This window comes from Typopeltis vanoorti, chromosome 26 (genome assembly GCF_054136105.1).
Source record: "Typopeltis vanoorti isolate ZY-2024b chromosome 26, IOZ_Tvanoo_1.0, whole genome shotgun sequence".
Taxonomy (NCBI): Eukaryota; Metazoa; Arthropoda; class Arachnida; order Uropygi; family Thelyphonidae; genus Typopeltis; species Typopeltis vanoorti.
The window spans coordinates 23,496,229-23,518,075 of record NC_143574.1 but is presented as its reverse complement, the minus strand read 5'-3'; the positions used below and the strand labels follow the sequence as shown (position 1 = coordinate 23,518,075).

The 21,847-nt window shown below is 35.9% G+C and overlaps 1 protein-coding gene across 1 annotated transcript in view; it reads left to right on the top strand.

Annotated features, from left to right (window-relative positions):
* The first annotated feature begins 304 nt into the window (after positions 1 to 304).
* LOC150092412 (organic cation transporter protein-like) overlaps positions 305 to 21,847 on the top strand; it is a 248,564-nt gene continuing 227,021 nt past the window's right edge. The window contains exon 1 of the mRNA XM_090414999.1: positions 305 to 439. The gene's annotated coding sequence lies outside the window, so the exon portion shown is untranslated. The remainder of the gene's footprint in view (positions 440 to 21,847) is intronic.

Below are 21,847 nucleotides of genomic sequence, written 5' to 3'. Positions count from 1 at the left end.
ACAATATAAAAATGCGCTGAACTGTGAAATTTGAGGAGCTTTGGTTTCGTAAATAAGTAAATATATTATTCGTTATTTTTGCAGCTATGCTTGAACGGAAGCGATCGGGACTTCTTTTAAAATTAATAAGAAAATTCTAATGTTTAAAGCAAAGTGCTTTATGGGTAATACACCTGCTGCTGTTGCTACATTCGATGTAAGTGGAACACTATGCGATGAGGGTGTCCTCTGTCGGGCTAGACATACAGACATGATTTGCCGTTACGTGACTGTAGTGCGCGGTCATTGCTCACTGTGGTATTGTGTTAGGGTTAAAGATGATGATTTTTCTCCTTTGCAAATGAAATAACGATGTAGCCTGCTAACGTACTTTTCCGATGCTGGCTGAAGGCGGGAGTAGTCACATTCAGGGAGGAGCCTATCATCCTTGTTGAAAGAGGTAGGATTCTTCACAAATATATTATAACAGCAAAAGCTTATTTTCACGGAACTACTTTCGGTTTGATGCGCTCCACTGTACAAATTGATAGGACATTGCGCAGGACTTACGTAATGTATGACGTTTGTGCTCCTGTGGATGACATCGACGCTAATGTTAATAAAAATATCTCGAGAATTTCATTTAATTAACTTGTAAAAAATCTTTGCTTTCTATCCAAAAGATTTATTACATATTTCTTATAACCTTTCCATTCTGCTGCATTTTCTCAGCTGTTTCATACTACCAATAAATTTTCGTATGTATACTTTATTGCCAGTTTTTAACAGTGACTAAATTTTCCCGAATTTAGCATATTTTGCCTATCCTTTTCTTTCTTTCTCAGAGGTTAAACTTATCTCTAAAAAACAGACAGTTTCAATTTTCTTCATTTACTGCTAATTCGGTGCTTCTTGAAAGGCGTGTTCATTTTTCAAGAAAGACATACAAGGCAAAAACGGTTAAGAACTACAGGTTTCGGTAAGTGATCTAACATTACAGAAATACAGGATAGTTTATATATACTGTGAAGTGGCAGAAATAATGAAATAGGACTAGATTCATCAAAAAAAATAATAATAAATAAATAAAAAATACAGTCCTAATGTTAAATGACTTGTATTTGGTTCTGTATTTTCATATGACTAAGTTCGTAATTGAAATTGTGTGTATATGATTTTACGTCTATACTAAAAATGGAATTATTTTGTGATATAAGATTTGCGGAACATCATACATACATCGAGTGGCTCGAGATGTTCAGCACATCCATTTTTTTTTTTTTTTCAAGTATGTTATTTGAAAAAAAAATTCTCTTTTGATAAGAAGAGACATCGGTATGCCCAATTTAAAAATACAAACTATTAGAGTCATATATGAATGCATATTAAATGTATATAATTTATTAATTATTGAGTCCGCAAATAACAAAATATAACGATGGTTTTTTAAACCTTAGTGCATCAGTGTCCATTATTGTTATGGTCGTGTAGCTAACAAGCATCGATTTAAAATATTAATATTAGAAAATTAATATTAGATTTGATTCTAATCAAAAATTAGCCTGTTTTAATCTAGCCAATTAAGCAGGATAATTCGCCTTGGGTTAAATTTTTCTTAGAAACTCAGCCTATTCCTGTACTGATTTTACGACATGTCCAAAATCTAAAGACGAACACTATTTCTGACGATTCATGTTATTTGCAACGGCAAATTCATACGAATCATCTTGTGGCAATTTGTACACCCTCTGTCCAAACAGAAACCGAACTTTTCGAAAATAGAAGAAACTAGTGGCGCGACCTGTTGTATTTTTTTGTTGTCGAAAGCGGCAACCTTCATTAGTGTTGTGTCAACTGTTTATGACATTTGTTTCATTAGAAGCCGAGTTATAGTGCTAAGAGTGACAGTGTGTTTGGACAACTGTCAGCAAATGCGTTTCAAACAGAGAGCTGCGATTTACTTTTGTGTTAAACTTGGTAAAAGTTTTACCAAAACGCATCAAATGCTTCAAAAATCATACCATGATGAATACTTATCCCGTACTCAAGTTTACGAGGGGTTTAAGCGATTTCAAAATGGTCGTCAGACGCTTGAGGACGACGAAAAGCCAGGCAGTCCAAAAATTGGAGTGAGCGAAGTTAACATCCAAAAAGTGCGTGATTTCATCAAACAAAAACCCGAAATCGTCCGTGAGATTGATTGCGGATGAATTGGGGATTCAACATGGACTGTGCACACATTTTGACCGAGCATTTGGGCCTTCGTAAATTGAATTCACGAACCTGTTCAACTTGTCGTCTGTCAATTTGTGGGGAACAAGTTGACCGACGACCAAAAAATGTATAGAATTGAACACTGCAAGCACCTCATTAAAACCGCTCGTAAGGACTCAAACTTCCTTGAAACGATCGTTACTGGTGACGAAACGTGGTGTTTTGAGTACGAGCCCGAATCAGAGTGCTGAGTGAAGACCACCAGAAGAGGGGCATCCGAAAAAAAGTCGCTTGGAGAAGCCAAAAGTAAAGACAATGTTAATTTGTTTCTACGATTCCGAGTGCATTATCCACAAAGAATTCGTTCCGCCTGGCCAAACAGTCAATGGTGAGTTTTATCTCGAAGTTTTGAAGCGATTGATTGCGAGAATTCGTCGTGTATGGTATGAATATCGTGACTACCGACCTTCGTCAAACCACACTGTCACTCTTGGCACTATAACTCGGCTTCTAATGAAATAAATGTCATAAACAGTTGACACAACAAAAAAAGATACAACAGGTGGCGCCACTAGTTTCTTCTATTTTCGAAAAGTTCAGGTTTATTTCGGACAGAGGGTGTATAACTGACTATTTCGAGTAGAAAGCGGGTACACTTTGAAATTTTCGAATCGCGCGCAAAGGGATCACGTGGTAGCACTCATCTTGATAAAAGGCACAAGGCTGCGTCAAGCGAATTGTGTTTGAAGGAAGCTCTTTTCATGAAGGAGTAAAGTAGCAAACCTCGGATGTCTTGTAATGTCTCAAAGACATCATGTAGACGAGTTTACGTGGAAAAGACTCATTGGAAAGCTTGAAGAAGACCGCAGAATTACTGATATTGCCAGAGAGGAATGTTCCAGATATTTGCTAAGAGGTTGCCCTCACTCATTCACGGATCGTGAAGACAGATTTTTGGTTACAACAGCAAAACAAAATCGATGCATCACGGCAAGTCAGCTTGCAAGTCGACTCCATTCAAGCACATGTACACGGATATCTCGACAAAGTGTGGCAAGATGTCTACGACAAATAAGCCTATATGCCCTAAGACCTGTAATCTGCGTCTCTTTATCCGCAGCACGAGACGTTCCGAGACATTTTCAGTGATGTATTTTCCTAAAAATTCTACAATACACTAATAAACCGAGAATATGTAATCGAATCGCGTGGCTGGCACATTCCCAGATCTCAAACCCATAGAGCACGTTCGTAATGCAATACGAACGTGCTCTATGTATATATAATGTAATATAAAAGAATAACGCTGTTAAATTCTCAAAGGTCACTGTCATAGTCAAGTTTGCCTATTACGATTTTATATCGAACCAAATTGTCTGCTATTTCGGTTGCATTTCGCCAACTCACCCAACAGGAATAATGGGTACTCTAAGAATCACTTCTTGATTCTTGAGAATTCTCAACAAATCACAAAACTTGTTTGAATTGGAAACACTAGCGAAATATTCTGGACCTTGTCTATTCTTGCCTCATCAGAGCCGAGGCTTATAAGCATCGCGATGTCACCTCTACTGCTAGAGATGCTTTTGCCCATTCCGTTTTTTCTCTTCATCGATGACCGAATTCAGGTTTGCAATAATCGGTCAGTTGGAGTTACAGTGATGACGTCTATGACGGTACTGCAAGCCTGCCTCCCTAATGCGATCGCTTGTGTCACCTGCCTCTAAGACCGATCATCATCAACATCAGGTTGACTTTTCCTGGTTTTCACGTTTTCTATGTTTATATTTAGTTACTTCTTATTTATTCCGCTTGTATGATTTATTTCTGTAGCTTAGCTTTACTTTGTGTCTGACAGCTTTTCATTGCTTCTTTGTTTCACACACACACACACACACACACACACACACACACACACACACACACACACACACACACACACACACACACACACACACACACACACACACACACACACACACACACACACACACACACACACACACACACACACGCACGCACGCACGCACGCACGCACACTTGGACACATGTTCTATCTCAGTTGTGCTAAAGTGAGTTGAGAATAAAAATGGATTTATCTGTAGTGCAATTTTACAGAGAAATAGTAAGACATCGCCAGCAAATATTTAAAAACGTGCTGACTGAAGAATTTATAAAGCTGTTAATGGATAAACTCTCTGGAAACTCATGGCCCTACTAAAAGATCGCATAACATCGGGATTCTTGAAATATAAAAATACCACATACCAACAGAACTCAGAACATGGAAACCGCTGTGTCTTAGTTTTGACTAATATATGTAAGTAGATATTTGAAGAGAAAGCATTAAAAACGTATCCTCGGAAATTCAGTGTATGGGGAAAGAATTATTGATGACGCGTTAATTTGGAGTCATTCAAGCCACCTCAATAACCAACACCCCAACCATAAAATTTATTAGTGTGAAATAGAGACACATGGTTCGCTCTCTTTTCTCGATATAAAACTAACCAGATTTTCTGAAAAAGCTAAAATTCTATTTATAAGAAACTAATCCACATAAGTAGATGCCTTAGTGCCAAACTACATTATTGTAAATCTTAGAAATTGGGTTCGACTTGGGTTCGATTCCGGTCAGTGACGTGAGGAACCTTTATCTAGTCTCGACGAAAGACGAGTTAGCTGGTCTCATACAGAGGTAGAGTTTTTTTTCCCCCCCAGAACGGGCAAACAGGCCCCGTGAACACACGCCTCTACAGACATAGGACACTAGAAGGAACAGGGCTAACCACCTTATCCTCGAGACGGTTGCTGTTGCAAGAATAAAAAACCTCGACACAGTAAAATGTAGAAAAGGAGGATTAAGAAAGAAAGAAAGAAAGAAATTGGGCCTTGTTTTAACTCTTGAAGTCCTCACTCATCGTTTTATCAATGATGAGGATATCAGTCAGAGAACTCCAGTCCCTTAGTAATATCTTTCTGCACAACGAGTATATAAACGAATCATCTCAAATCCATAGACTATGGACTCAGCCAACAGTGAAGAAATTAGGGGATATGCATTTCTCTTCCCTATATTGGTGTCGCTAATATTGGACTAGCCAGAATCTGCAAAGAATAAAAATGAAGATATCTCCGCGCCTTACAAAATAAAAATAAAAATCTGTAACGCCTTTTATTCCCATATAGGGAGTAAACGAGGCCGTTTATCCCAGTCTAACTTTTTGGAGACTGAGTGGGCAGTTCAATCCCTACTGGTAGCCAATCAGAGACAGCTGGCCCAAGGCTATCACTAATTAAGTGGCACTCAGTGAAGAGAGACTGCTCAACAAGTGCCGCCATCTCGTGGTCCCTAACCCTAACACAATATATTTAATATCTGAAATATCTAAGGTCAATTTTCTTGAGTTTACGGGACGAAAAACGCGAGTTTCCGAGAGAAAAAACCCGCTTGTTTGTGCTAGAGATCGACTAACTCGGGACTCTGTCGAAAAAAGGCTTAGAAAAATTTCCTGTAGTCGTCGACTAGACTCGAAACAAAGTCTTCCTTCGTGCGGTCAAGCGCTGTGGTGTGCAAACGCCACACACGCTGAGCTACACAGGCGCTGGCACCTTTTATCAGATTTCAATCCTTTTTACTTTGGTCTGTTAAGCTTAGACGTGGTCTACTAAAATATCTTGGCTCTCTCTCTCTCTCATGTTTCACTTGATGGTACTTAAGTCATTTTTCATCTACGGAAAATCTGAAAAGCTTCAGAAATTGCATACCGTTGTTTTTGTGAGTCAGAAAAAAAATCTTAGTCTACAAGAGATCGTGTTAAATCCCAGATATTTAAACAAAAGTTCTCAAATTTTTATCCTTGTAATTGCTACAAAATGACCAGACCAAGAGAGAGAAAGCACTCATTCACTCTGCACAGCAGTAGGCTCATGTAAAGCTGTTCAAAAACTGCAAGAATCTTGTCTAATTCATCATTTGTTAACAATAATAATATTTATGTATTATTTTCTCTATGGAATTTTACACAACCCGCTGGAAATGTTATGTATTATGTGCTACCTATCTAAAAATGCTGTGTAATGCAATTAAATTACCATTTATTGTCAACATATTTCAAATTACATAACGATAGTTATGCTAACGAAGTCGGAAGAGCGATGGGATATGGTAAAGATGTTAATTTAATTCTCATCTTCATGACAAGATTCTTTACATGAGCTTTTTCAGTTGAAGGCTAGTTACAATCTTATACCGAGGTAGTAGAATTTTTCATCCGCAAATTGTCCAGTGAACAGAGGCAATTAACAAACAGTAATGTTGTTAGTGGATGGTTGATTACGTAGTGAATTTACTTTGACAGTGGATTGTGCATTATTATTATTATTGTTACATTAATTATCCTAGAGTCAGATTCATCGAGAGAGAGAGAGAGAGAGAGAGAGAGGTATATATCATTAACTATTATACGAAAGTCCACAGATTCATCACGGAAGATCTCTCATACTGAAAATCATTCACACTCTCAGCATTCACAACATATTCGACCAGAGTCATTCTCCACGTAAACAGTAAATTAAGAAGGTACTTCTCATCCCCTTATTCACCACTCCCTTGCTCATTTTCCAAGGATTATCCTCTAGTCTTTGCTTCCTTTTGTTTCACCAAATGAAAAATCTCTCTCGTATCCATCCGGTAAATATCTCAATTCTTCTGCTTGCCAAACCCTACAGATTACGTCATTGTAATCGTAGCCAACATTCCAGTAGTACTGAACTCGTTTTTGTCAACCAACCTTGCACCCTCTCCAAAGCGTCTTCATCCCTCCAAATCTCAGTTACCAGATTTTAGCACATTAGTCCAAATGTGACCTGAATTAGGGTCTATAATAAGCAGAAATAAAATAGAATCACTAGCATTTTATCTCATCATCATCATCATCATCATCATCCTTTCAGAGATTTAGGCCCAGTGACCTATTCCAGTCTGTTTCCATCTTTTCCTTGTCGCCGCTGACTTGTATATCCTCCAAACTGGGTGGTATCGGAGTATTTTTAGGGTAGTCTTGAACTGTCCATTCTTTCGATGTTCAACCGCTTCTTTCGGTATTCGTGTACTTTGTCCAATACTGAGTCTATTTTGAGTTCTTTAGGTATTTCTGTGCTTTTTTTTTTTTTTTTTTTTTTTTTTGTCCCAGAGAGTATGATTTTTGTTCGTCTGTTGATATTTGCATCCCAATTTTTTTAGTAATCATGTTTATGGAGTATGTACGCGCTTCCGTTACGCAGTTTGGAAGAACGATGTTACGTTGCGCCCTTCAATTGGAAAAGGGCCTAAGTTCGATTCTTGTTGTGACGGGAGGAATCTTTGCATGGGTGTTTTCAATTGAAGGTGAGTTAGCCGATCTCATACAGAAGTAGCAGGGTTTTTTCCTCCAGGAAACTCGGTTTTTCATCCCGCATACAGACAAATCGGCCTTCAGGACACACGCAATTTATAGACAAAAAATACTAGTGGCGGGCAGTAGATGGCGTTGGTGGATGTTGGAGACGGAGAGTAGGTGCCCTCCCTCGATGAGTCTTTGGACTCCTTGGAGGTGTCACAAAATAATAATAATAATGATAATAATGTTGATCTTGGGCGTACATCTTCGCTTCTTGCTATGATTATCTGGTCATCTGCAAATAAAAGGGTATAATAGTTCCACGATCCAATTTAAATGCTGGTTTTATATTTTTCTTGCATTTATTTACTATTTCATCTCTATAGATATTAAATAAGAGTGGTAACATTGGGCATCCTTGACGGATCCCTCTATTTATTGATTTCCATTCTATAACTTTTCATCGATTCTTACAACTATTTGATTGTTTTGATTACATGGTAGTTATTGATTTGGATTGTTCATATTCTTGAGTACGATCCACAGTTTGTTCCTAAGACTTTGTCATCGGCTTTCTGATAATCTACAAATTATGTGTGTGTGTTTCTGTGTTGAATTTTTAATGTTTTTCCATTAAGATTTTTAATCTAAAAGCTGGGTCAATGCACGATCGTCCGTTTCGGAAGCCATTTTATTCTCCGCAAAGCTTATCTTCTACATATGATTTGTTTCGAAGTTAAATATTCGTAACTTATATGCATGAATTTTGCACGAATTATTTAGAAGTTATTTCTCTGTAGTTTTCTCAGTTGCACTTATCACCTTTTTTTTATATATTGGGATGATAATTGCCTTATTTTACTTTTTGTTCCGAGGCATTCTGTTGCTCCATTTATTAATATATTTTTAAATTATTCCATTATCTGTATGTCATCATTTTCTTTTATTTGCTCTAGTTTTCCATTTATTCTTTGCATATCTGTAGTTAATACTTTTATCATCCAAGAGTCGAACTCTAAAAGATTCCTGAATTCTCTTAGCGCTGATTTGGTTAATTTAAAACCTTTTTTTTTGGGGGGGGGGATATTTTTAATTTTCCTTGTAAGAGATAATGATCACATTCTATTTCTGCACCTCTAAATACCTGGCTATTTAGCATCCCATTACCTAGTAGACACCAGTAATATACCCGTGGTATAGACACCACTGGCATATTAATTGATTTGCGAATAAAAATCATTACTCCTGCTTTTGCTATCTTTTATCTCTGCTGATTAATGTTCTGAATATCGCAACAATCCTCTGAGTTTTCTTTACACCATTTACAATGTGCCCCTTAAATTTCTAATTCGAACCACCATGATCCGAAGATCCCGCTTCCGCCACTTCCTCCAGCAGCTCCCAAAAGTCAAAACATGACGCTTACAACGTTATAGTAGTATACCCGTTAATCTACCTACCCTTCCGGCTTCAGATCCTCCTGAAAAGCCACCTCATACTTCACACTATTCGCAAATAACCCAATATCTCCCTGAATTCCAGTGACAGTATCATTTATATAAAATTTGAATAGTGATGGTCATAGTACAGAACCCTGTGGAATCCCACTCGTAACTTTTCTTTCAGTCTGATATTGTTCTCCAGTGCACAATCCTTTGATATCTATCCGACAGGCAATTGCCAATCCATTTATCAAACCCAGTATCTAAATCCATACGTCGGAGCTTAAATACCCTATCAAATATTACAAAATCCCCCCCCCCAAAAAAATTAAAGTAAATGTATTTAAATAATAATAAAGATAAAGTAAAGTAAATTAGAGAGCGCGTCCCCTGGGTGGCGAATAAGGGAGCCCACCATGTGTGTGTGTGTGTGTGTGTGCCCGCGTGCATGTATATGTATGTATGTATGGTGGGGTGGTCCGAATATACTGAATAAGGACTCGTGGACCAACAGGGCCATGGGCAATCATCTTGATTGTAAGGGAAGTGGCACTCCCATGGACCAATAGCTTGATCTATCCTCTTCTTCTTCTACTTTGAGGAAGATCCACTTACTTTAATCTTTCCTATAAGACCTTATCAGCCAACTCTTCTTATTTTATGACCGTTATGCTATTAAAGTAGTCGAGGGCCATGGGGTCTTTGCATTTCTGGCCTTACAACTATGCCCTCTCTATAAACCTTACTATAATTCTTCTATAATCTACTCTTTCCCCCTTCAATATACCCTATTCCACCTATGGGTTTAAATTCGGAAGAAGGCTAGTTCAGAAGCCTTAAGGTAGCAGCCCTACCACTGAACTATTCCATCGTCAGGCTAGTCCCCTGACATGGAGAACATAATCCTACTTGTAAACTGACAGAAAAAGATAATCGGATTGAATCTATGGAAAACAATCCTGGAATGGAAAAGGTAAAACAACAATGGAAACGACAAAATATAATACACATAGCAAAGTGGAATGTAAGAGGAATAGCATATAAAGAAATAGAATTAGACCAACTATTAAATGAAAGAAATTTTAAAATAGCAGTAATCACTGAAACAAAAAAGAAATTAAAAGGAACTATGAGAACTGAAAATTTTAATGTGATATACAGTGGAGTCGACAGAGACCAAAGAGCACAAGCAGGAGTCATGATTTGGATTCATAACTCCCTTTCAAAACAGTTAAAACATTATAAATTATGGATTGGAAAAATAATAGAAGCTAGAATAAAAATAGATAGAGGCTATTTAACAATAATTGGTTTATATGCCCAGAAGAAGGAAGAGAACAGGATAATATTGATTTTTATAATCAGCCACAAAACATATATAATAAAATAAATAAAAATGATTGCATAATTTTAGCAAGAGACTTAAATGCAAGAATCGGAAAAACGAAAATTAATAATAATATAGGAATACATGGAGAACATATTCTAAACAGGAATGGTAAAAAATTGATTGACTTTGTAGTTTATAATAACCTAAAAATAATGAATTCCTTCTATAAACATAAAGACATGCATAAATATACTTGGGCAGCAAGAGGATGGAAATCAATATTATATTACTTTATATTAAATGAAAAGGCATCAAAATTTTCACTAGATGTTAGAATTCACAGAGGATATGAAATAAGCAGTGACCACTTCCTTGTTAAAATAAAATTACGATTACCACCTAAATGGCTACAAGTAACAAGAACAGAAAGAAAATTTGAAACATTTGTTTATAAAACTAGTCTACTGAATGAAACAAATGTACAATGGCTATATGAACAAAGAATTAACCAATATCTAGATAAAATAAAACAAAATGAAGAAATAGAAATAGAATGGCTTAATATAAAAACGATGCTAAATGCAGCAGCAAACGAAAGCTTGGGAAAGACCAAAAAATTCAATAAAAGGAAAAGACTGAAGATCTGGGATGATACAATCAAAGAAATAATCAAAATGAAAAAAGAAGCCTATCACAAATGGTTAAGCAGTAAAAGATTAGAAGATGAAATAGAATATAAAAGAATAAGAGCCATAGCCAAAAGAGAAGTCAGAAAAAGACATAGAGAATCATGGAACAAATTTGTTTCTAATTTAGAACATGATTTATATAAATTAAGACCCAATGTATATAAGATTTTGAAACACCTAAATGCAGATACCAAAGAAAACATAAAATTAAACACTGAATTGAAATTAGAAGAATTTCTCAATTACTACACAGAATTGTGGACAGACAAATATTTTAAAAACGACAACTGGCAAACAATTAACGAAAATGAACAGGAAATAACTAAAGAAGAAGAAATCAGCCTGAAAGAAACAAGAAACGGAAAATCACCTGGGGAAGATAAGCTAGGTTCAGAACTAAATAAATACGCAGGAACAAGACTCAAAGAAAGACATTTATTATTTTTAAATAAAATTTATTCAACTGGTATCTCCCAAATAGAATGAAAAAAAAAATTAATGTGATTCTTATCTTTTAAAAAGGAAATAGAGATGACCCTAAAAACTATAGAGGTATTAGTATACTAAATTCCTGTTACAAAATATATAGCAGAATCTTAAATAGCAAAGTAATGACATATTCCGAAAACTTTATTTTAGAAATACAGAATGGATTTAGAAAAGGACGATCATGTATTCCTAAAATTAATAATAGAAAAAGAAGAGAATACAATTTAGAAACACATATTGCATTTATTGACTTTGAAAAAGCATTTGACAAAGTTAAAAGAAACATATTATTTAACATATTAAAAGAATATTAAATCCAAATAATATCCTAAAAACTATCACGAGTATATATGAAAATAATCAAATACATATAAGATTAAATCACGAGCTGTCATATACGAGAGAGATAAACCAAGGGGTCCGACAGGGATGTTCCCTCTCAGCAACTCTTTAATATTTGCTTAAATGAAATAATAATAAAATAGAATAAAAATTTACATCAAGGAATTAAACTTTCTCCTACAGTTAATTTAAACACTCTCCTTTTTGCCGACGACCAAATAATAATTACAAATCCTGAAGATAAACTACAGAAAGCTATTTTAAATCTAAAAGAGATATCCAAAGATTATGGTATGATAATATCAACGTAAAAATCAAAAACTATGGCCTTTAAAGGACAAGATCCAGCAAGAACTAAAATAGTAATAGATAACAAGATCTTAGAACAGGTGAATTCATTTAACTACCTAGGATGTATGATCACATATGAAAATGAAAAAGATATAAACGTAAAAATTGCAAAATATTTAAAAATAACAGGTTTAATTAACTCTATATTTAAATCAAACCTAGTTCAAAAGCAAACCAGATTAAAAGTATACAATACATTAGCCCTACCGGTCTTAATGTATGGAAGCGAAATCTGGACAATAAAACAAAAAGACAAACAAAGATTAAAAACAACAGAAATGAAGTTTATGAGAAAAACTGCAAAGTATACCCTATTTGATCACAAAAGAAACGAAGAAATTATGAAAGAATTAAACCAAGAACAGTAATAGAAAAAAATTAAAAAATATAAACATAAATGGATGGAACACGTTCAAAGCATGAAAACAGAAAGATTACCAAAACAAGCCTTAAAGTTGTAATAGATTTAACGGTATTGATATGAACACAGATATCCAGCATCTTCAGAGCACACAACACAAAGTTTGTTACAAATGCAAGACAACCACAATCCGGTGTAATAGTGGGGCTAGTATAAGTAATTGCAGCGTGCAATTACTTATACCCAGTGAACAAAAAAATATATCCGACACTTTCGCTATTGCAAGTCGGGTCTGGCAGACCACGCTTTGGATATCCCAGAACACAGGATCAATTGAAAAAAAAAAAAAAAGTAATGCACAGAAGCTTTTACATGTCAGAGAGGTTGTTCCTGGAATCAACAGAAGCCTTAAAACATATTCCAAACCTTAACACATATGGCTGTATAAATCTTCCAAAGATTTGGGAGACAGTCATCGTAAGACCAAATTAATATTTATTACTTTTATTTTATTTTATTTTTTTCAAACTTTCTAAAACTATTATTTGGACTACTATTTTAAAACTTTGAACTATTATATATATATATATATATATACATACATATATATATATATCAGCTAAAATCAGCTAACGCCTTTTTTATTCCCTTATTCGGGGAGTAGGCGAGGCCATTTAGCCCTATCTAACTTTTGGAGACTGAGTGGGCAGTTCAATCTCCACTGGTACCAATCAGAGATAGATGGCCCAAGGCTATCACTAATTAAGCGGTACTCAGTGAAGAGAGACGGCTCAAATGTGCCGCCATCTCGTGGTCCCTAACCCTAACAGAAATATATTTAATATCTGAAATAATGTAGGTTCTACGGTCGATTTTCTTGAGTTTACAGGACGAAAAACCCGAGTTTCCGGGAGTAAAAACCTGCTTGCCCGTGCCACAGATCGACTAACCTGGGAACCGGTCGAAAAAAGGCTTAGAAAAATTTCCTCTAGTCGCCGACTACACTCGAAACCAAGTCTTCCTTCGTGCGGCCAAGTGCCGTGGTATACAAACGCCACATCCACTGAGCTACACAGGCTCCACTTTTTTCTTTAACTTTCATAATAAGTTCTTCCAAATTTTCTTTGCATTCTGCTAGCAAAGTGGTATCATATATATATATATATATATATATATATATTTATTTATTTATTATTATTTTTTAACGTAGATGTCGCCCTATTAGGAGTTTAGTCTTGTGTTGCACGCTTCAATTACTTATATTACACTATTACACCGGATTGTGGTTGTCTTGCATTGTATTTGTAACAAACTTTGTGTTGTGTGCTCTGAAGATGCTGGATATAATACCAGCGAAATATTAGCTTGTAAGTTAATAAATAATTATTTTCTTATCCATCTATGTTCATAGCAATACCGTTAAATCTATTACAACATGTCTGACGAACACATAACCACGCGTTTAAGCCTTCAAGTACAAGCCATTAGGAAAAAGAAAACCAGAACGTCCTCTTAAACGCAAACGATGACTTCTAAGGCCGAAATAATATATATATATATATATATATATATATATATAGCCCTTATAAATGCGCAAGCTCATAGCTGATTATATTTACATTTTGTTTTTAAATTTGTTATTTGTTCATTATTCTAGAGTGAGTGGATGCAACTGTGATAATACTTCACTAGTGACATTATTTACTTTAAATGCTTTTTGTGGAAACGTTTGTTCACTCTCTAATTATGTGCCTTTATTTTCATTTTTATTAAAGCATCGCGATACACAGAATATTAACCGTGAAAGTATCGAACTCAATCATGAATACTTCATTGGCTTCTTTTTCTCGTATGCACATACTAAATGACGTGTAGCGTCGCATAATTTCATGGATAGATTTAAAAACGCCGTTAATATATTTAAATCACTGTAAGATTCGCTTTTTTGTAAACAGATGTCAATTTTAAAACGTCAATTTTTATATATATATACAGGGTGTTCGGGATAAATTTGACAGTTTCGTAAGGAAAAAGAAAATCTTCTTTGTATCTATTAAATTTAATGAATTGACAAAAAAACATTACAGGCAGAGTTAATTACAATACTATCAACAAGATTTACTCAAAATAACCACCATTAGCATCGATCACAGCTTCAATTCTGCTTCGGAACCTCGAACAAGCTGATGCTACAGTCTCCCTGGGAAGGGCCGCAAAAACTGTTTTAATTTTATCCATTAACTGGGCTTTTGTATTACTGGAAGTGCGATTGGTGTCTTTTTCAACTGCGCCCCATACAAAATAATCCATGGGGTTAAGGTCTGGGGAGTTTGGAGGCCAAACATTTGGACTGGTGAAGTCGTAGAAATTTTCAGACAACCATTTTTGACTTTTCCCAGAGGTGTGGCAAGTGGCCGAATCCTGCTGCCATACATACGGCCTACCATTGCCTACCCTTGTTATCCAGGGCTTGACTACAGTTAGCAACTCCACGAACAAAGCCCGAATTCCAATGCCAGGGTTCTTCAACACCTGTTCCTGCAGATTTGCGAGGAATTCTGCTGTACGAACGCAATCAGATCGTCTGCTAGGGATCTTTCTTCTTGCTACATCCTCGTAGTCACCATTGCAAGTCTCTAGTTCATGCCTGATTGTTTTTACTGTATTCAGGGAGCATTGGGCAGCAGTCGTAATATCCTTATTTTGATGGCGGGCACGAATCATCATGATACAAGTTATTCTCTTCCATGATTCAGGTGGGTTCCAGCTATCCATCCTTTCTGACATCTTGTATATGAATGAAGAAGGGTACAAACTTTTAAATGAAGAGAAGTGTGTGTTAATACATGTAACTTACGGAAAAATATAATTAATTATAAATATGTCAAATTTATCCCGAACACCCTGTATATATATATCGATTTTATATTTTTATAATTTATGGTTTTATAGTGACTCAGTGTTTCTTTACAGTGTTTTTTATTGGCTTTCTACAGGGTGTCCCAAAATTCACGCAAGAAGTAATTTTGATAGAAAACACAGGTTTTTAATTAAAAATTGTAATTTCTTATTGATTCATGAAGTATATAGTATAGGGTTATGCATGGAATAGCATATTAGGTAAATGGCCTCCACGGCTTTGCTGGCACATACGCACTCTTTTGTCGAAATTTTCCATGACCGTTTTGCATAAATGTGGCTGAATTTCGTTGATACAGCGCTCAATTTCCTCCTTCAAGGCGTGGGTGGTCGTGGGCTTGTTGGCATAAACCTTAGACTTCAAAAAACCCCAAAGAAAAAAGTCCAACGACGTTAAGTCACATGATCTGGGCGGCCAATTCTGATCACCAATACGGGAAATTACACGACCAGGAAATGACTCATGCAGTAACTGAATTGTTTCTCGGGCTGTATGGCGTGTGGCACCGTCTTGTTGAAACCACATGTCGTCCACATCCATATCTTGCAATTTAGGCACAAAAAACTGGATTATCATGTCGCGATAGCGAGCACCATTAAGTGTTATTGCCTTACCAGCCGCATTTTCGAAGAAGAATGGACCGATGATGCCTCCAGCCCAAAATCCGCACCAAACAGTGACACGTTGTGCATGCATTTGTTTCTCAACCATCACTCGTGGATTTTCTGAACCCCAAATGCGACAATTTTTTCGATTAAAGAAGCCATCAAGATGAAAATGAGCCTCATCGCTGAAGATGATTTTGTTCGAAAAATAAGCATCCACTTGTTGTTGTTCCATAATCCATTCAACGAACTCTCTTCGCTGTGTGTCGTCAGTAGGCTTCAGTTCTTGAGTCAATTGAACTTTGTAAGCATAAAGATGCAAATCTTTCGTGAGAATACGCTGTAGAGAGCTTCTCGAAATGCCCAATTCAAGACCACGGTGCCGAATTGATGTTCCTGGACTCTCAGCAACACTCTCACGAACTGCTTCGATGTTTTCTGTTGAACGACTTGTTGAAGGACGGCCAGAATGTTTAAGATCACTAATTGATCTAGTTTCCTTGAATTTTTTAATTAATCTTTTCACAGTTGATGAAGTTAAATCACTATTCCGACCATATTTTGTACGAAAATTGTGAACTGTAGCTGCCAAACCTTCATTATTTTTAAAATATTGCTCAACAATGAAAATGCGTTGTTCTTTCGTGTTGCGCCCCATTTTTAATAACCCTGAACTGTCAGCTGTCACGCTGTCCTTTTTTTTTCTCGTTGGCAACACTTTACCGCACAAATTTAAATCTTGCGTGAATTTTGGGACACTCTGTATGTTCTATCACGCCTGAAAGAGTCGGCCACCCCGATGAAACATGTCGCGTATTTTAATAAATTTCATTATTTATTCTAATTTTCGGATCTCAGTCAGTATATAAAAAGCATGAACATATCCCAATTCCGAGTCAACACTACTAATATATATATATATATGTAGAAAGTATTTTACCTTGGGTATAATAAATGTTAAAGATACCAAGCTATTTTAAATATAAACCTGGTTTTTTACTCCATTTCCCAAGTAAGTCAAGTTTGCAACTGCAAGTATTGCAGGTCTAGGTGACCTCACACATAGTGCAAGTCAAGGCAACTCGTGGTAAAGGTGGATAGGCTCTGATCACTATTTTTAATATTTATCCTTAATGCAAAGCACATCTCATGGAGGAGATGTATGATGCTATGTATTAAAGGCAAGGGGCCACTACCCAGACCGGTTTCGACCTTTATTGAGGACTCATCGGTGGGAGCCAGGCTTAGAAATATCAAGGTTAAGTAAAACATTGACTTTGCAAACAAAACTCAACATTATTAAGGATTTTGAAGGTGGAATGAAAATTTGTGAGCTAGCAAAGAAGTTCGATCTATAGGAATCCACAGTAAGAACAATCATAAAAGAAAGGTTTACAGATTTTGGAGGACATAGATTGTAACTGGGAACGAATTGTAGCCACAAGGCAAAGAATAAAAAAATCATTGGCTTGCTATGAAGAAATTTTGTGTGACAAGAAAAAGACATTATGCCGTCAGACGAATCTATTAGATTTTATGAAACCATCCACATCGAAAATAACTTTCTTTTATTTATACAAAAAACTACAATTATGATTATTTCTTAAAAAATATAGGTGTTTTTGTAAACCTTTGTTCCCAATTAACTAATATTTTGTATGTCTGTATGCAAAATTATACCCGAGTTACGCGAATTCGACTTACGCGCTTTTTGTTGGTCCCACCTGCCCCGTAACTTTGGGGTATGACTGCTGTATATATATTTGGACCGCAATAAAAAAAGGTAGATGTCCATTTGGCCCACACCTGAAAAAAGGTTGGGTTCCTTCCTTGCTTTAAATGGCAGCCATTCTTATTCGGTGACTCCACAAAATTTTTACAACTTTGGAAGATTTTTTTTGTATTTCTAATTTGTATTTTCAGACAAACTAATTTTTCAAGATGGCGACTACCTGCTTTGGGTGTTTCGACTGCTCTCCCCCCCCCCCCCCATTTTGTGCTATATCCTCCATGCCCTAAGTTGAATGCAACAAAATAAAACTGCAGGTTCTTCCTCTTCAAAAGCCTGTCCGCGCTGAAGGAAATAAAGTTACTGTAAAGCAAAATTGGCTTCATTCTGTTGATTTTATTTTCTTCAGCGCGGACAGTCTTTTGAAGAGGAAGAACCTGTAGTTTTATTTTGTTGCATCTTTCGGTGTATGAAGACAGTTTTTAAGACCTCCTGATTGGTGTGAAGGAAATTACGTGCGAGTTTTTCATGTCACCAACATGAATGTCGTGTGAAGGGAAGCGCTATCCACTCTGTCAACTAGGCCGGCACTTATTTTTATATTAAATAAATGAAATACTTTGATATGCGCATTTTTATTTTATTTTATGTTAATATGTATTTCCATAAAATATAAACCAGACGTTTTTTTCCAAGCTACTTGAAGCCATAATAAGCCCTACAGTTGTCTCGCTCCTGGCTATGAAATCTACAACATAAAAGACATTTACATATACGTCCATGGCATAATACGTACATTCGAACCCACAGATTTGTGTCGGAGAGCGAGTATATTTTTTAAACATCTTTTTTTAGAAGTTTAATTGTTTCACTTCCGCCGGAAACTCCGTTGTTGATCTAAAGTCAGTGACTTATTTTTATCTTTAAATTTAGTTTTCTTATTTTCTTAGTGGCCAGTGATGTTATAGCATTGTTGCTAGAGCCAGTTGGGGAACAAATCGCAAATTCAACTTACGCAGGCTCAAAGTCTCGGTCAAAATGTTGTGCACAGTTGCTTTTGGAATCCCCCAATCATCTTCGATCAATCTTACGGACGATTTCGGGTTTTCTTTGATGAAATCACGCACTTTTTGGATGTTAACTTCGCTCAGTCCAGTTTTTGGACGGCACGACCTTAAGTCGTCCTCAAACGTCTCACGACCACTTTGAAATCGCTTAAACCACTCGTAAACTTGAGTACGGGATAAGTATTCATCACCGTATGCGTTTTGAAGTATTTGATGCGTTTCGGTAAAACGTTTACCAAGTTTAACACAAAAGTCAATCGCAGCTCTCAGTTTGAAACTCATTTTCCGACCGTTCGTCAAAACACTGTCACTCTTGGCGCTATAACTCGGCTTCTGATGAAACAAATGTCATAAACAGTTGACACAACACTAACGAAGGTTGCCGCTTTCGCCAACAAAAAGATACAACAGGTGGCGCCACTAGTTTCTTCTATTTTCGAAAAGTTCGGTTTCTTTTTGGACAGAGGGTGTAAACTGGCAATGAAAGAGTTTTGAAAAGAAAACTGGAAATATTAACTTATCTATGAAATTGTTAAAAGACAGTACATGCTGTATCAATTCAGAACTATAACATTTCTGTGCTGGACTATATGAGTTAAAAAAAAATGTTGAACTGAGTTATCCATTCAGAATAGTGTTCTGCATCGATTTACTTATTGTTTATTTGGTTTTCGTATCCATTCCAAAGAGGTATAATTTTGTAGTTCCTTTTTTCTCATTTGAGTTTAACTAGGTTAGCTATGTGTAAATATAATATTTAATATTTTAAAGTAATGCTTCTAATTTGTGCGCGCGCGCGCAGTTTTCAGACTGTAACCAAACGAAATTTGATCTGCCATTTTTTTTCTCTTTGTGTGCATGTATTGTTTGTAGAAAAATCCAAACAGGAAACTGTGAATTTCTTCTATTGTCACGTTTTTATCAGCAAATTAGGAACTTCGATGAAAACTAAATCAAATGCTGATACATACTCTTGAAGTTCGTGAGGCTACATATGCTTATTAGCGAAAATTAAAACCCTTCCTTGCGTCTGCAGATTTGAGTTAGAAGTCAGAATTTGTGGCTTTGTAACTTACAAAAATCATGTGCGTTTTACAGACTTCAAGAGTACAGAAGAATAGTTTTTGTAACGTAATCACTCGAAAAAGAATGTAAATATCTTTGGAAATTATTTGAACACTCATAAAAAAGGTGCATTTCTTAATACCAGTTTTGAAACTAGATCGACATCGGACCTAGCTCAGAGATCTACAAATTATTATAACGAAATTTCATCGTAACAAATATTGTCATTACTGTAATACATTACTGTACTGTACAATCGAAGTTTAGTATAACTTTTTTTTTTAAAGATTATAACTTGATGCCATAAAGAGAGATTTTTACATTATATACATTATATATTTTTTAAATAAGCTTTTTGCTCTCAGTATACCAAGAATTTTGAATTTACAGCTCTTAACAGGTATGCGTTTGACCACAGAATAGGAAATTGCCCTGTAGGTCTTCATGATGAATCGAATAAATGCCGTTGTTAAGAATAATAGGCATAACAGCGAGAGATTTGTGTAGCACTTATTCATCTATTTGCATCTAAAGACATTCACAGACATCCATGCCCGCAGCTCAATTCAAGCTCACGATCTATTGGTTGGACAGCGAAGATGCTGTCCGTTCGACCAATCAGGCATGCATATAAATGTCCTATTTTTCTTCTGAACACTCGTTACATCTAAGGAACGTACACTGTCCCCTCATAGCCTTAGTTGCTTCCAGTTGTAAATCCAGACAAAAACAACCTGTGAAGGTGGACGATTTTGATACAATAGTACCACAAGCGGTATTGTTTATCGTGTTCCTTGTTTGCTAACTTTACACAAGGATCAGTTATTCTTGTTTGCTGACTTCAAATCTTATTCATAGCTTTGCCGATGATCTATAATTTTTGACTTCTTGTTTTTCAGAAACCTTGCAATCTAGAAGCAACAGAATCTTAAGAATGTTCTTAGTAACTCCTTAAATATCGATTTACAAAATTCTCAATATTCTGTTTATTTCCACATACACTCGCCAATCAGCAACACACTAAGTTTTTTATTCTCTGTAACCATGTGTGCTTGATATGTGAGATTTTTTTCATTGTAATGACTAAGCATCTAAAAAAATTTTAGCCGGTGTGCTAGAGGTGTTCGTCGCCGATATTTTTGAGGTTTTTTTTTTTAACTTTTACTTTTTTTCTTTTTCTTTTTTAAAAATAGATTTTAGATTTCTGAAACAAGCCGTTAAGTGCAAAGTACTTCATATTCAAATAATATATTAAGAAGATTAGTAAAAGATGCGAAAACTTACAGAACGCAACGTTCTCGAACATCGGTAAAAAAATTGGAGATTAAAAAAAAATCATCTCGGTGAGCTTCGACGGAGAGAAAGCATAATTGCTCCTAAACACCAAGTATCACTGTGACAAATATGAATGGATCCACCGGTTCATCACGTAACATAGAAAGACTTTCGTAGTGGTAGAATACTGAACGTAAGCAAAATATACGCATCAACAGACACGTGAAAAACATCTTGCTGACATCATCACGTGACATAGATGACTTCTGACTTGCCAATTCATTTCTGACATGACTTGCCAATGAGCAAGTCATAATGACTTGCTCATTGGCTTCCTGGCTTAGAAGCAACGTTGTTGCTGATATATATGAGTTTAAATATCAAATTGAGGAGATCTATAGCCTTGCTAAATCTGTTATCACCGTTATCAGTTCATTTTCGAGAATGCAGTTGATAGTTCTCTTTCCCGTTCTTTGTAGGCTTTAGTATTTTCAATGCTGATTATCAGTAAAGTGAGTTCGCTTTTTGCTCCACTTTCTTCAAAGACTCTAAGAACTGAAGCAACTGTTATCAATATTTTTGCTCCACTTTCTTCAAAGACTCTAAGA